Raw genomic sequence first — 17,584 nt, forward strand, 5'->3', positions numbered from 1 at the left:
TGCTGAACCTCTGATTGATCCCAAGATCACACATACATGAAACAGATTCCAAACAGCCCTGCTGAGCCTAAGAGAACCAAATAGACATCCCAGCTGCCAAGTGGACTCCCTGCTAACACAAACAAACAAAACTACCCACAAATTCCATATTTCTCAGATGAGCCTGGCAGAACCCAGAGCCAACCCTGTTTTGTCCTTCACCAAGTCCAGGGTGCAACACAAAATTACTAGATGTACAAAGAAACAAGAAAATGTCATCCATCCTCAAGGGCAAAGGTAATTCATGAACACCAACCTCAAGTTGATTCAATTGTTTCTGTGAGTTCTGCATCCACGGATCCAACTAACCACAAATCAAAAATATGTACATACACCAAAAAACTCCATTAAAAAAATACAAAAATAAAAAATGCAGTGTGACAACTGTTTACACAGTGTTTATATTGCAATAGGGATTATAACTATCTAGAAATGATGGAAAGTGTACAGGAGGAAGTGCCTAGGTTATTTACAAACACTGCACCATTTTATAGAAACTTGAGCATCCTCAAATTATGGTATCTGTTGTGGGTCCTGGAATCAATTCCCCAAGGATACCAAGGGATGGCTGTGTTTGCTAAGTTTTTATTATCTGTCTTTAACCACTAGAATGTGAGCTCTGTATGAGCAGGAACCTTACTGAGTTTCTTTCCTATGTATATTCCCTGTATCTAGAAAAACAAATGCTGCATAGACAGACAGTAGCCCCCAAATACAAGCATGGTATAAAGTAGGATTTTTTTCCTTCTCTGTTTTCTACCTTTATGATTTGAGGCCCCTATTAGACCAACTGAACACTGACAGAGAACAGAGTGATCATTCTTCTCTTTGTAACAGAGCCCATAGTTTTATGGTCAGGAATTAGCAATGGCTGTTAGAGACAAGGGGCTTTGATCTCTAATCCCTGCCAAAGAGAAAGCATGCAGCTCAGCTCTTCTTAAACTCAATGTCATCATTTAAAAAAAAAAAAAAAATTCTTCATTTAACTTCCTTAGAGTCAAAATATATACATATAAGATTAACTTATTCCATGGTCTAGGTGTTTAATTTGGGGCCAGTTTATATTGAATGATATGCCAGGAAATTATGATGTTTTTCAGGTTAAACTTAATGAATTTTTATAGAGAGGTTAATCACCTAGGTAGATGTCTTATTCACATGCTTCAAATTTTTTCTGGATTAGAAGTTTTTCATTCATGGCCAAAGTGTGGAAAGTGGTCATACCTTTTCCTTGGACTTCACAGGGGATTGCAAATTCTCTGAGAGGAGTTTCTTTGCTTGCTTGCAGGCAAGGTGATTTTTCAATATATTTTGAACAGCCTATAGGGTGCAGGCACTGACCAACCGACTTATTGGGTGGTGAGCTGAGCACCAACCAATCAGAAGAGTTGCCGGCTCTAGTAAAAGGGTCTGGCAGTAGCTGCATCCTGAATAGTGTCCTGTTCCAGAAGGTGTCCTGGTCACCTCTTTAGTTTTCAAAAGAGGATTTCAGTGCCACCTCCTGCTCCACCAACTGTTAAAGCATATGGGGTTGTACCCAACCAGCAGCCCAGAGCAACTGCCTCCAAGGACTTGTCAAGGAGAATCACCTCAAAATTCACCGCTCAGCACTCATGCCATTACAACTATCCACGGAGGGGAGCCAGTCTATCTTTCTAAACTGTGGTTGTAAAGCTATTGTTTATAGTACAAGACCCCTTTCTTTTTTATTTTTTAAGAGAGATTTTAGATAAATAGGGCATGTGCACTCACCAGAGATACAGAGAGACAGAAAGCTAGAAATCACCCCCCACGGGGGATGGTCACACTGAAAGCCCTTCTCCTCCATCCTCCTCCCAGGATTTTGAGCACACATGCACACATGCCCAACATGAGTTCCAAACCACCAGTCCAGGACTCGAACTCCAGTCATTCATATGGGAGTCTGGCACCACAGCCAACCACTACTCCACCTGCTGGCCTAGGACCCTTTTCTTAAAGTAGAATGTTACAAGGAAGCTCAATATGAAACTGACAAAAACCAAGTAGAGAGTTGGGGATGCACCCAGGTCAGTACATGTCACCATTTACCCTCACCCACCAACACACACACATGTGCACATACACACACACAAGCACACACCTTAAACACTGTGGCAGCCGCTGGCACCACTTCATGGGATCACTCATCATGGCAGATGAACTGAAGGAAAGGCAGCCCATCACAGAGAACCTAAACTCCCGTTAAGTCAGACTTTCGGATATTGTTTGGGGACAGCTCTGTCTCCCTAACCATCCCCCTACCTTGAGGAATGTTGCCAGAGACAGCCCTATTACCTCTTTGCCATATGGGCTGTAAGGCCGTTCAGGACACTGCTGTTACATGACCATGTCCTCTTTTTAAGGACCCACGGGGAATAGTTCCCTCTGCCTCCTGGAACAGGAGGAACCTCTCTTGGCACAATTGAGCAGCTGGTTGGGTTTTATCCCAGGGACGCTGGGTCTGCAATAAGGGACTATTTCGCTCTCTGTGCTGGCTGAGAACCACCCCAGAGTTCTACCTCCAGCAAATGCACAGGATCTGATGTCATGAATTTTGAGTCCTCACCGCATTCCTGGCTCCAGCCTTGCTTTCCCAGTCTTGTTTTCTCTTTGTCTTATTTCCTTTGTCCATTTATTTTTTTGTTTTCATTTAATTATATCTTGCAATCGGATATGCATCTTTGCAAATTGCCTTGCATTCTTTCTGGAACAAGGTGAAGAATATATAAGTGGATCCTAACTGTGGGTTTCTGCAGTGCACCCTGGCTCACATAAGTTGGCCACTTTATGATCCACTTCAGCAAGCACCAGCTCACACATCAGCAAAACTAGGAAATCACTCTGCCTGGCCAAAGAAGCAGTGTTGATGAACTAACTAGATTTCACTTTATTACGTATTCATGTAATCTTGTTATCTTCCATGTACATGGCATAGCCATGCCAAGGGGAGATGGGAAAGGAATAAAGCCATCATTCTGTTTGAATCCAAACATTTGTTACTCTCCTTTCACTCCCTGTGGGTTTCCCTTAGGCTCAAGAGCAGAAAAGGGAAGATTCACAGTGCTGGACAATCTCATTGGAGCTTAGGTATCTTAAATTTCTGCTGGTATAATTCCTCTTTCCTCCAAACCCATGACTACAAGGGAGAAAAGAATCTGCACAGTGCAGTCGTCTTGAAGATATAGGTCACCCTCCCCTACCTTCTCACTCAGGTGGCAGCCTCGCTGTCCAGGGTCAGGAAATAGATGAATACTGTCCCAGCAAGAGCCATACATCCGTGAGAAAGCAAGACCTTAATGCAGAGGTCTACTCCCCAGCTTACTGTGATGATGAACTCTGCAGTTTAAGGATCAGCCACGCTGTAGAAATGGGAACTAACTAGAAACAGGCTAGAAGACGATCTTCCCCGGAAGAGACAGTGAAACCAAGGTGTCTGGCTTCTCGGCCCTGGGTTTTACAGTTCACCGTGGCCCACACAGGTCATGGCAAGGCTGGGAGCCCTCCGAGATCAGTCCAACACTGCCTCTCCCACCCAGCACCTCATGCCAGTGCCTGTGGCTCTACGTGGAAATCTAGTTTATTTAGTTGAGACCCTCCAGGCAACTCCAGGGCACAGTGGTAGAGACTCAAGAACTCTCATTTGAGAAACATCCTGAGCTTTTCTCTCTTTTCTTCTCTGGTAGAAGCATCTGGAGCTTCAGGTATATTTGCAAACTGCTGGTAGTGATTTACTACCCAGGGCTAGTGAACCAATGAGGAAGATGTCGATGGCTCAAAGGCATGTCTTAGGGGCTTGAAGGCAGGGTTAAAATAGCAACCCAAAATCTGTTTCAAAATTCACTTTGGGGGCCAGGCAGTGGCACCATGGTAATGACAGGGGACAGGTCCTGGATTCAGATCCCAGGACCTCCCTGAGCACACCAGGTACATGAGTACGTGCCTATTTTCTGGGCTGGCTGAGTCTGGGGGTGGATTGTGGTTATGGGGACTCTGTTTCGTGCTCTCTCTCTCTCTCTCTCTCTCTCTCTCTCTCTCTCTCTCTCTCTCTCAAAAGAAATCAGTGAATGAACTCTAAGAATTTCATTTTCCAAAATAAGTCACCTCCTGCATTTAAGATACCCACAGAGCATCTTTCTCTGCAATGGAGGGAACTTTATTTTCTAATTACTGGAAGAGAGAAGCAGCAGGGAAACACTCTCACCTGCACCTGCACTGTCCAGGAGACCTGGACAGCCCAGCGACCAGCTTCCTGGTGACAGTCCAAACAGGAAAATTGGGCTCTGTCGTTTGGCTCCCAAAAAGTAAAGTAGAAAATGGGTCTGCAGAGATGACAGGAGGGAATGTGGTGGAAGTCCACCTGCAGCAGCTCTCCTGAGCTCAGACATTCCCAGGATGCAGAGTGATTAAACATGCCTTCGGAGCAGTGTAAACACTCCGAGCAACCCAAGACCTCATTTCTCCCTCCTCCCTCAGACTCTCAGGTCTCCTTGAAGTGGACAGAAACTCCATTAAAAAAATACAAAAATAAAAAATGCAGTGTGACAACTGTTTACACAGTGTTTATATTGCAATAGGGATTATAACTATCTAGAAATGATGGAAAGTGTACAGGAGGAAGTGCCTAGGTTATTTACAAACACTGCACCATTTTATAGAAACTTGAGCATCCTCAAATTATGGTATCTGTTGTGGGTCCTGGAATCAATTCCCCAAGGATACCAAGGGATGGCTGTGTTTGCTAAGTTTTTATTATCTGTCTTTAACCACTAGAATGTGAGCTCTGTATGAGCAGGAACCTTACTGAGTTTCTTTCCTATGTATATTCCCTGTATCTAGAAAAACAAATGCTGCATAGACAGACAGTAGCCCCCAAATACAAGCATGGTATAAAGTAGGATTTTTTTCCTTCTCTGTTTTCTACCTTTATGATTTGAGGCCCCTATTAGACCAACTGAACACTGACAGAGAACAGAGTGATCATTCTTCTCTTTGTAACAGAGCCCATAGTTTTATGGTCAGGAATTAGCAATGGCTGTTAGAGACAAGGGGCTTTGATCTCTAATCCCTGCCAAAGAGAAAGCATGCAGCTCAGCTCTTCTTAAACTCAATGTCATCATTTAAAAAAAAAAAAAAATTCTTCATTTAACTTCCTTAGAGTCAAAATATATACATATAAGATTAACTTATTCCATGGTCTAGGTGTTTAATTTGGGGCCAGTTTATATTGAATGATATGCCAGGAAATTATGATGTTTTTCAGGTTAAACTTAATGAATTTTTATAGAGAGGTTAATCACCTAGGTAGATGTCTTATTCACATGCTTCAAATTTTTTCTGGATTAGAAGTTTTTCATTCATGGCCAAAGTGTGGAAAGTGGTCATACCTTTTCCTTGGACTTCACAGGGGATTGCAAATTCTCTGAGAGGAGTTTCTTTGCTTGCTTGCAGGCAAGGTGATTTTTCAATATATTTTGAACAGCCTATAGGGTGCAGGCACTGACCAACCGACTTATTGGGTGGTGAGCTGAGCACCAACCAATCAGAAGAGTTGCCGGCTCTAGTAAAAGGGTCTGGCAGTAGCTGCATCCTGAATAGTGTCCTGTTCCAGAAGGTGTCCTGGTCACCTCTTTAGTTTTCAAAAGAGGATTTCAGTGCCACCTCCTGCTCCACCAACTGTTAAAGCATATGGGGTTGTACCCAACCAGCAGCCCAGAGCAACTGCCTCCAAGGACTTGTCAAGGAGAATCACCTCAAAATTCACCGCTCAGCACTCATGCCATTACAACTATCCACGGAGGGGAGCCAGTCTATCTTTCTAAACTGTGGTTGTAAAGCTATTGTTTATAGTACAAGACCCCTTTCTTTTTTATTTTTTAAGAGAGATTTTAGATAAATAGGGCATGTGCACTCACCAGAGATACAGAGAGACAGAAAGCTAGAAATCACCCCCCACGGGGGATGGTCACACTGAAAGCCCTTCTCCTCCATCCTCCTCCCAGGATTTTGAGCACACATGCACACATGCCCAACATGAGTTCCAAACCACCAGTCCAGGACTCGAACTCCAGTCATTCATATGGGAGTCTGGCACCACAGCCAACCACTACTCCACCTGCTGGCCTAGGACCCTTTTCTTAAAGTAGAATGTTACAAGGAAGCTCAATATGAAACTGACAAAAACCAAGTAGAGAGTTGGGGATGCACCCAGGTCAGTACATGTCACCATTTACCCTCACCCACCAACACACACACATGTGCACATACACACACACAAGCACACACCTTAAACACTGTGGCAGCCGCTGGCACCACTTCATGGGATCACTCATCATGGCAGATGAACTGAAGGAAAGGCAGCCCATCACAGAGAACCTAAACTCCCGTTAAGTCAGACTTTCGGATATTGTTTGGGGACAGCTCTGTCTCCCTAACCATCCCCCTACCTTGAGGAATGTTGCCAGAGACAGCCCTATTACCTCTTTGCCATATGGGCTGTAAGGCCGTTCAGGACACTGCTGTTACATGACCATGTCCTCTTTTTAAGGACCCACGGGGAATAGTTCCCTCTGCCTCCTGGAACAGGAGGAACCTCTCTTGGCACAATTGAGCAGCTGGTTGGGTTTTATCCCAGGGACGCTGGGTCTGCAATAAGGGACTATTTCGCTCTCTGTGCTGGCTGAGAACCACCCCAGAGTTCTACCTCCAGCAAATGCACAGGATCTGATGTCATGAATTTTGAGTCCTCACCGCATTCCTGGCTCCAGCCTTGCTTTCCCAGTCTTGTTTTCTCTTTGTCTTATTTCCTTTGTCCATTTATTTTTTTGTTTTCATTTAATTATATCTTGCAATCGGATATGCATCTTTGCAAATTGCCTTGCATTCTTTCTGGAACAAGGTGAAGAATATATAAGTGGATCCTAACTGTGGGTTTCTGCAGTGCACCCTGGCTCACATAAGTTGGCCACTTTATGATCCACTTCAGCAAGCACCAGCTCACACATCAGCAAAACTAGGAAATCACTCTGCCTGGCCAAAGAAGCAGTGTTGATGAACTAACTAGATTTCACTTTATTACGTATTCATGTAATCTTGTTATCTTCCATGTACATGGCATAGCCATGCCAAGGGGAGATGGGAAAGGAATAAAGCCATCATTCTGTTTGAATCCAAACATTTGTTACTCTCCTTTCACTCCCTGTGGGTTTCCCTTAGGCTCAAGAGCAGAAAAGGGAAGATTCACAGTGCTGGACAATCTCATTGGAGCTTAGGTATCTTAAATTTCTGCTGGTATAATTCCTCTTTCCTCCAAACCCATGACTACAAGGGAGAAAAGAATCTGCACAGTGCAGTCGTCTTGAAGATATAGGTCACCCTCCCCTACCTTCTCACTCAGGTGGCAGCCTCGCTGTCCAGGGTCAGGAAATAGATGAATACTGTCCCAGCAAGAGCCATACATCCGTGAGAAAGCAAGACCTTAATGCAGAGGTCTACTCCCCAGCTTACTGTGATGATGAACTCTGCAGTTTAAGGATCAGCCACGCTGTAGAAATGGGAACTAACTAGAAACAGGCTAGAAGACGATCTTCCCCGGAAGAGACAGTGAAACCAAGGTGTCTGGCTTCTCGGCCCTGGGTTTTACAGTTCACCGTGGCCCACACAGGTCATGGCAAGGCTGGGAGCCCTCCGAGATCAGTCCAACACTGCCTCTCCCACCCAGCACCTCATGCCAGTGCCTGTGGCTCTACGTGGAAATCTAGTTTATTTAGTTGAGACCCTCCAGGCAACTCCAGGGCACAGTGGTAGAGACTCAAGAACTCTCATTTGAGAAACATCCTGAGCTTTTCTCTCTTTTCTTCTCTGGTAGAAGCATCTGGAGCTTCAGGTATATTTGCAAACTGCTGGTAGTGATTTACTACCCAGGGCTAGTGAACCAATGAGGAAGATGTCGATGGCTCAAAGGCATGTCTTAGGGGCTTGAAGGCAGGGTTAAAATAGCAACCCAAAATCTGTTTCAAAATTCACTTTGGGGGCCAGGCAGTGGCACCATGGTAATGACAGGGGACAGGTCCTGGATTCAGATCCCAGGACCTCCCTGAGCACACCAGGTACATGAGTACGTGCCTATTTTCTGGGCTGGCTGAGTCTGGGGGTGGATTGTGGTTATGGGGACTCTGTTAGGGCTCGTTCTCTCTCTCTCTCTCTCTCTCTCTCTCTCTCTCTCTCTCTCTCTCTCAAAAGAAATCAGTGAATGAACTCTAAGAATTTCATTTTCCAAAATAAGTCACCTCCTGCATTTAAGATACCCACAGAGCATCTTTCTCTGCAATGGAGGGAACTTTATTTTCTAATTACTGGAAGAGAGAAGCAGCAGGGAAACACTCTCACCTGCACCTGCACTGTCCAGGAGACCTGGACAGCCCAGCGACCAGCTTCCTGGTGACAGTCCAAACAGGAAAATTGGGCTCTGTCGTTTGGCTCCCAAAAAGTAAAGTAGAAAATGGGTCTGCAGAGATGACAGGAGGGAATGTGGTGGAAGTCCACCTGCAGCAGCTCTCCTGAGCTCAGACATTCCCAGGATGCAGAGTGATTAAACATGCCTTCGGAGCAGTGTAAACACTCCGAGCAACCCAAGACCTCATTTCTCCCTCCTCCCTCAGACTCTCAGGTCTCCTTGAAGTGGACAGATGGATTTCCTTCTCGGGACCAAGATTTGCAGCCTGGAAGTGCCTGGAGAGTCCTCAGCCATCACCCAGGGGCTGGCAGTGCTTTCCGTGGATTTGTGAATTTGCTGTCCCATTTGGGACTCTCCGGAGAATTCCACAAGCCAACTCGTGGCCTCCTTTTGACAGAGTCACTTTTCATCTTCCTTGGCTTCAGGCGCAGGCAAATGCACACAGGCAAAAATCAGTTAATAACTATGCACATTTTATAATAAATTTTAACAATTTAAGAGTGTGGTACAGCTTTATTATAGTTTTTATTTCACCACACTAATTCAGCGCGTAATAACCTGCCAGAGACACAGAATTCACTTGACATATGCTCTGAGTGCCAAGATAATGGAAAACGCTGGAGAGGAACCTTGGTCACACCCAGCGGGGAGGGGCGCAGCTCTCAGAGTTGCTGGAAGGGAACCACAGCTCTGCAAGTCTTCCCAGCCTGGGTCGGAGTGGCGTGGCGGCTTCCCTGGGGTCCTCTCCCCCACAGGAGGGCGGAGAGGCGTACAAGCACAGGCTGTGCCGTGTTTAATGACAGCCTGACTCTCCTGGGATTAGCCTCAGAGCTCAGCCTGCCCTGCTGCATTCCTCATGTCTCTGGGTGGCTGGAGGCAGAATGGTTCCTCTGCCTGGCAGGTAACTGGCCACCCCCACCTCACTCCGACCTGACCTGAGGGAGATGAGATCAGGCCAAAGGGTAAGTTCCCGGAGGCCAGGCTCAACTTCTCTCCCTCCTCTTCCACCTTCCTCCTCTTCCTGCCCACCCTGCCCAGCTCGCTAGCAATGCTCTCAAAGTGTGGGCCCCAGACCAGCCACTCCAGCATCACCCCAGAAGGCTATTAGAGATGCCCATTCTCAGCCCCTTTCCAGACCTACTGAATCAGAATTCAGAGAGAGTGGGGCCCAGGAAATCTGTGTCTTAACAAACCCTCCCGGTGATTTTGATGCATGCTAAAATCTAAATTTTAGAGACTACTAGGGAGAATTTAGGAAATACGAATAGTCCAGAGATCTGGGCTTTAGCTCTGCTCTCTTAACCTTGCCAGGAATCCTTAGGCCTCAGTTTCCTCATTTGGAAAATAAAGCTAGATGCTCACGAAGGCTCCCTGCAGCTCTGACATTCTGGGACTGGTGGCTGCAATAAAATCAACAGATCTCCTGCAGTGCCTCTGTCTTTAGAGAGAGGACTGAGTGGATCACACACCAGAGACCCCTCCCAAGTGGGGTGTTGCTAAGACCTCACTCAGCTCTTCCAGGCAAGGAGAACAATGGCAAAGAAAGGAAGGTCCCTGACAGGCAAAAGTTAAAGAAGAGGAGAAACCGAGTTGGGCTGAGTCAGTGCACGTGTGCGTGTGCATGTGTGTGTGTGTGTGTGTGTGTGTGCGTGTGTGTGCGTGAGTGCATGTGTGTACATCACAATGTATCTAGGTCCTTGCTTCTTTAATGATCTCTTCTCTCTCCTTTATCTTTTGCCTCTACTTCTTGACTATCTGCTAGGTTATCGGAAAAGCCATGATGCCTTTTTGCACAGAAAAATACGTCACGACTTTTCTGACAACCTAGTATTTCTCCAGAAACATGATTTGGCTGCCCATTCTATGGAGAAAATAAACCAACCCTTCCCTTAGGTTTTGCAGTTCATTGTACCTGCCACCTTCTCTCTCCTTCTCTAGAGAGTGAACCTTCTTAAAACAGTGGTCTCGGGAACCAGCAGTTAGCGTAATGGCTATGTCGCTGGATTCCCACGTAGTCGACCGCGGTTCGTGTCCCGGACCCAGTGGCTTAAAACTCACGCCGGGCGCGTGTGCGTGCGTGCCCAAGATCCCGAGAGGAGAATGGAGGAGAAGGGATTGCGGCGTGACCATCCCCCCTGGGGGGTGATTTCTCGCTTTCTGTCTCTATGTCTCTCTTGTCTGTCTGGCGAACGCACGCGCCCTACAGTGAAAATCTCTCTAAAAAAAAAAAAAAAAAAAAACAGTGGTCTCAGCTCAAAGGCATCATGTCAAAGCTCCAGTTCCTTCCTGGGCCTCCTCCCTCAATCTGGTGTCTACCTCCTTCCTCCAACACTCCAGGAAAGTGGCTGGAGGGACACTCCCAGTCCTGGCATCGCTGGATCTCTCTGGCGGTAGCCATCTCTTCCTCTCCAGGTTCTGCCTTCTGATCACCTCTTGCCAGGCTTCAGATGGTGAGAAATCATCACCACTCTTTGCCTTTCTTTATCCTTGCCATTTTCTATGTGTGTTTCATCACATGCACAAGTATATTTGTATGCTATCCAACATATGGCATAGAAATAGACAAGGTATAGGTCACCTCATCTTGTCAGCATCCCTTAAATAAAACGCCAGAAGAAAATATTCTTTTATAATTAAATGCAAAAAAAAAAAAAAAAAACCTCTTGTTCTCCTTGAGGAACTAGCGTTTCATCTCATGGACAGTGAAACTCAGGGAACAATTCCCTAAAACTTTGAAATAGGCAAATGGATGACTTCAGTCCTTGGGGAGGGTACCAACTCAAGGATCCACAGAGGTGGCCACAGGAGCAGATTGTGTCCTATGTCCTGATCTGCATGTCAGCTAGTAGGGGGTTCAGTTTATAAGGACATACTGAGCCATGTAGTTATGGCATGAGAACTTTTCTTAATGTATATTGCACTTCAGTGAAATGTTCAGAGAATCCTCATTTTTCATTTGTTTGAGTAGAAAGTTCTGATCAGATTGGTAGCTTAATTCTCACAGAAACTTAGGACCTTTATTTCTGCATTCTATTGTTTTTTTCTAATCTTACTCCTCTATTCTACATTGTATTTCCCCTGGTACAGATTTTTGTTATCCATAGTTATATATTTTATATTTCGTAATACTTGGACACATCCAAAATGCTTATGGAGGTAGACGAGATATTCCTTCAAGCAGGGAAACTCTGTCGTTTGTCTCTACATCCTTCACTCCTGGCATATAGCACTTGTTTGATTAATGTCAAGAGAAAGAAAAGTTGTTCTGAAAAGGAAAAGGAAAAAAAGCAATGTAGAAGGAAAAAGGAAAGGACTTGGAGGTCAAGGGAGGGTTATTTCTGAGATGAGAGAGATCTGAGCAGATCTATAGGACAGTGGGAAAAGTCAGGAGAAAGGGACAAGTTAAAAATGGGGAACGTGATCTATGAGTCTTGTTTTGGGAGGAGAGCAGATAGATGATAGGAAAGAAATAAATTTTCTTGAACAGGAAAGATATCTCTTCTTGGTCTCTTTGAGTGTTTTTTCTCATCTTTTTTTTTTTTTTTAAGTTGCCAGAGAGCATGTGCTTTCTTGCCAGAGACAGAGAGAGAGAGGAAAAGGGAGAGGGAGAGGGAGAAAACTTGCCCCCTACCCCACAGGGCATCAGCACACTGCAATCCCCTGTTCATTTCTCCACCTTGTTAGAACCTTCCTTGGGCATGCACGCACATGCACACACACACACACACACACACACACACACGAGCACTTAACAGGTTCTTTAAGCTGTTAGAGCCAGGATTTGAATCACAGTCAGCCATATAAGATCTGGCTCACCTTAACCACCAGGCCATTGAATCGGCCCTCTCCTCATCCTTTTAACCTGTAAATAGCTGGGATGCTTCAGAGTCAGTGCTTAGTCTTCCCCATCTCTCATCCGTCTCCTGATGAGCTCATCTGATAGAGCTTTCAATGCCATCTGTACTCTGAAGACTCCTGAGGCTGTCTCCAGCCCAGCTCTTTCCCGTGAACCCAAGGCTGCCTACTCAACATCTCCACTGGGAGCCTCAACAGACGTCTCAAAGTCAACATGAGAAACACCCAACTCCATCTCTCCTCCCAAACCTGCTCCACCCACAGTCGAAGCAGCTTGAGTCATCCTCGACTCATCTCCTTCTCTGACATAGCCATCCAATCCATCAGCGAAACCCCTTGCCTCCATCCTTAAAAAAAAAAAAAAATGAAGAAAAGAAGAGAGAGAGAGAGAGAGAGAAGGTTCAGCGTCTTAGTGCTTTTTACAGCTCCACTGTGACCCCCTCAACCAGCCGTTACCACCTCTCACCTGGATTACATTTTCACTTCCTGGCTGGTCTTTCTGCTCCCACATTCACCCACATCCAGCCTTTTCCCAGCATGGCAGTCGGGAGGATCATTTAAAAATGTTTTTCCTCTGCTCAGAGCCCAGCACTGGCCCCCATCTCACTCAAGTCAAAGCTAAAGTTTTACAATGCCACTGCGAGCTTCTCTTCTAGCTCGACCACTTTACAGCATCTTCCCCTGCACCATACTGAGGATGGCACACACCCCCATGCCCCATCACCACCCCTGGACCCCGTCTTCCTTCTCTGCTCTATTTCTCTCTGTATCGTGGGCCACAGCCTAACATGCTAAGCACAATTGACCTTTCTGTTGCTTATTTTTTATCTTCTCAGCTGGATGAAAGAACACAAAAGCAGGAATTTCTGTTGGATTTATTCACTGCTGCATCCCTGGAGCCTAGAACCCAGCCTGGCACTAGATTGACACTCCATACCTATTTACTGAATTCCATTTTCCCAAGTAATTTTCCTGCTTCAAATCACTCAGTGACTCTTTATCTCCACAGAATAAAGTCCCCTCCATTGCAGGTACCCAAGGCCCTTCGGGATCTGGCCACTGCCACCTCTCCAGCCTCCTTTCTTACCACATTGCCCTCCATAACACAGCCAGATGGACTCGCTAGCATGCCCTACCGTGGTTTTTCACTCTGCTCTTTGCGTATCTTTGCATGAGCAACTTTCTCACCCTGGCACTCTCCCACACCAGCTCTTTGGGGACTCAGTTTAGAGGTCACTAGCTTAGAAAAAGACTTCCCTGAGCTCACTCCACTGCGCCACTCCATGGTCCCTTGGAGTCGTGCCTCTCAGGACCTGCACCAGTCTGCATTGCAGACTCTTTCTAACCTGAACCATGCCGCTCTTTCTCACCTGACCCCTGCGGGACAACCAGGCTGCCGGCCCTCATGTTGGCACCCCAGCCCGTGGCTGGGGAGACCTTCCGTGCATAAGAGGTAGTAGAGATTGTATTTATTGTATGATTATTTCTCTTTGAGAAATATTTAATCAGTGACTCTCTCCAATAGGTATTAAGTGTCCACACACAGATCAAGGTCTAATTAATTGGCTAATACAGTGATGGACTCGCTCTACACACCAGAGAGACAGTTTAAGTGCATCTTCTCACCCCGAGCTGTTTTCCCTTTTCAGAGCCTCTTCTCTTCCTCAAAGCATGAGAAAGGAAGCAGCACATGAGGGGGAGGGTGCAGTCCCCGCAGCATCCTTAGCAATCAGAGCAGCGCCAAGGCCACTCCTCGAGTCCACGGGCACCTGGTACAGGCCCCACGCAAGAGACAGTTTTTAATTGCACTTCAAATTTCCCCACAAATGGATATATTTCAGTCCACATTTATTACAGTCACGAGCTTTTTGATCTGTCTGGCTCAGCTGTATTTCTTAAGTAAACTGAGTGAGAATTGGTTTTGCTTAGTCATTAAAAATCCCCTATGTTGAAGGTTAAATGTCCACAGACCATCCTGAATTCATTCAATAAACTCCTTATATAGCTTCACCATCATACCAGGCTCCGGGCTAACCCTTGGGAGAGGTGTAATAGCATGGAAGGCATGGGCCAGTGGCCAGTGAAGGAGTCATTGTAACTATTTCAATGGTTCCACCACTTCCATTAACGTTTACTTAACTGAAGGTGGCCGTGACAGATTCAAGAAATAAGTCTGTGTACCCACTGCATACCCAGACTGTGGCTAAGTCAGTCCACTTCATCCTAACAGATTTACCATATTACTGATGAAGAAACTGAGGATCAATGACATTAGATCCCATGCTAGTAAGTGTTGGAGGTGAGATTCCAATGAAAGGCCATGCCCCTTCCCCTCTGCCACCCTGGTAATCCGAGAGCTCTCCAAGGCCGTTAGATGAACTCCAACCAGACGGTGGTAGCAGCAGTAACAGAACGCGCTGTGAGGCTGACCCACATGGGAAGGTTTGGGGTTTGCTTCCGGAGATCCCTCTGAATACATGGGTACTCAGATACCCACAGTCCTGGGCGGACTGAAGCTGGGCGTGAGGCACAGCATGAGGACCCTGACGGGGATATGCCTGGCTCTGTGTCTCTCTGTTTCTCTCTTGGTCATGGAATAAAGAGGCAAATTTAAAAAAAAAAAAAAGTATAGCAATGGACCACAAAACTATACAAAGTTGCTCAGTCTAAACAAACTCCACTGGGATCTGTTTACAACTCCTTGAAAAGCAACAGCCTTCGGTAAATTAAAAACAAATAGATACACACACACACACACACACACACTATTAAGTGGAAAAGAAAAATTAACACAAAGAAATAACCTACTTATTTACTTATTACTGACGGGTCTCAATCAGTCCCCAGTCACAGATAGTGACATCTATCCCAGACCTCTTTTGTGAAGCCTAGGTTCTTTCCCGTTCCCCCAGAAATAGAAAACGGGTGTTGACTCTTGATCAATAATGCACAGAGAGGCAGAGACCCTGTAGCCTTTGGGCTACCAGTTGCTGGAGAGAGAAGGCAGGAAGAGGTGCCCATAGCTGTGTGGAGGGTAGGGGTGGGAAGGTGGGTGGAGGTCCCTCTGCACTGGACCCTCTGTCTATGAGCGCTACTGCTAACCATGACCACACTCCTGCTTATAGTCTGGACTCCAGGTCAGAACTTGACCCTCCATGAAAGCATTCTCACACAAGCACAATGCACAGCCTTGGCAAAGGGCGCCAAGCCTCCATTGCCACCCCCCAACCCCTCAGGCTTCCTGTCTGCACCCTGTGCACCCCAGGCCTTTGTACTGACTTTCTCTTTGCAGGAAACATCTCTGCCTGGGTTCCTTCTTTGGAATCTTCAAATTACCACTCAAATCCACCGATGAATGGGCACAGTGATTAGGAATTCCATAAAGTGCTTCTTTTATAGGCTTTGAACAGTTTCTCCTAACCAGAGAGTTGCTGCCACGCTGAGAGTTTTATTCTTCTGCTAATACAAATTGCACTGCACCCACCGGTGCTTGGGAAGCAGACACACTGACTTCCACAAAATTCACCCAGAGAAAGTGCCCAGCCTTTGCTGGGGACCTGAAAAGGGTTCAACTGCCCACACAGTAACTACTGCTCCTGTAAACAGTTTTGGACTCTGCAGGCAATAACTTTTGGGGAAAATCCCCACTCGTGTGAGCTGGGTTTTGGCTCAGATCCCTCTTAAGACTCGCAAGGTGATGTTAATCATCCGGCGTGTTTTAAAGCCTCTGGAAAAATCAGTGCAAGTGCTTTTCCTCCTAAGCTCCTCTCTTGGGTGGGAGATTGGAAGCCTTTGGAAGTTCCTTCCCAAGCCACATGGACTCATGCCCTAAGACCCTGGGGACTGTCACTCAGGACCGTGAAAATGGCTCCCTCTGCCAGGCCCTGGCTTTCAGGGCCATCTATGAAGTCGTGTCAGGCTGATGGAAAGGCAACCTTTCCTTTGGGTATGACTAGAGCCGAGTATTTCACCCAGAAGGAAGCTGTGGGGGCGAAAACAAATCAATGAAGGATTTGCAGATAGATATTCTCTGGGCCCAAGTACAATTTACGAAATGCAATGTGCAAAGAAGATAAATCTACTCCCTCTCTCTGCCAAGCTCGAGCAGATTCCTGAATAAAAACAACTCTTTGCAACAGAACCTTAGACTCTGCTAGAAGTGAGTTTCCTCAAAAGGCACAGGGAAAGGGGTGAGGAATTCCTGAAATCCTACAGCAAGTGTTTTAACCCAAGCAGCATTCAGAGTGAAGGGGAGGGGAGACGGAATGGGGACAGGTGTCGGCAGTGTTCTTTCCTCTGGGACAATTTACAGGGAGAAAGTTGTATGGAATGAGTTTTCCGATAATACGGGGGAGCAGCCACACAGCCATCTTCGGATCTAGCGGCAGGTCATCGATTTGAGAAGCAAGTCAAGCCAGGTTATGCTCTTTTCCTTATAACCCAGGGGAAGAGACCCTGCCAGGAGGAGAGAGCTTTTCATGAGCTGGAGGTGAAAGAACCAGGTTTCCCCACTCCTCCAAACCACTTTGGCAGCCCGGTGAAGCCAGGGCCAAAACAAATACATTAGGAGCTACTTCCAGATCTCCCTTTCCCTCCCCTTCCTCTGAAACCCATGAAAACTTGATTTGTCTCAACTAAGCACAAGCTGGAAAATTGGAGAGGAGGAAGAGGGAAGGGGGAAAGAAAGGGGGGCCAGGCAGCGTCCATGCAGTCAGTGGTATTATTGATTTAGAGCCACACAAGCTTCAGAGTGCCATCGGCAAGGATCATACCTCCGGCTGATCTCGGGGGACATTCTCCAAGATCCATGGCTGGGAGTTAAGGAGAATCTCTAAGCCATCAGGAAGGAGCAGAGCACTGCAGCTCCTCAGAATGATGGACCAGGGCGAGCTTTAATTAACAGGGTCTGATGCCTCTTCTTTTTTGGTAACTGAGCAGATTTAAAGGGCTAGAGTCCCAATTCGAAGGGTGCTGGTGCTGCTCCTGCTGCTGCCGTTGCTGCTGCCGTTGCTGTTCCGGCTGCTGGAGAAGCTTCCTGCAGACTTCTCCTTCCAGCAAGGAGATGGAGCAGTGAGGGTGGAGAAGTGAGGCCGGGGATGTCAGGGCTGCTCAGGCTGCAGGGTTTGAGACAGAACCGCAGGGCTGTGGACCCACGCGCTACCCACCCCCACGGGAACCTATGCCCTGCTCGCTGTCTCCTCGACCAGAGGGGAAGGG

The 17,584-nt window shown here is 46.5% G+C and overlaps 1 protein-coding gene across 1 annotated transcript in view; it reads right to left on the reverse strand.

Annotated features, from left to right (window-relative positions):
• CALN1 (calneuron 1) overlaps positions 1-17,339 on the reverse strand; it is a 579,183-nt gene extending 561,844 nt beyond the window's left edge. The window contains exon 1 of the mRNA XM_006155014.3: positions 17,140-17,339. The gene's annotated coding sequence lies outside the window, so the exon portion shown is untranslated. The remainder of the gene's footprint in view (positions 1-17,139) is intronic.
• Between the last annotated feature and the right edge of the window lie 245 nt (positions 17,340-17,584).

The sequence above is a fragment of the Tupaia chinensis genome, unplaced genomic scaffold (assembly GCF_000334495.1).
Source record: "Tupaia chinensis unplaced genomic scaffold, TupChi_1.0 Scaffold000429_1, whole genome shotgun sequence".
NCBI classification, from domain to species: Eukaryota; Metazoa; Chordata; class Mammalia; order Scandentia; family Tupaiidae; genus Tupaia; species Tupaia belangeri.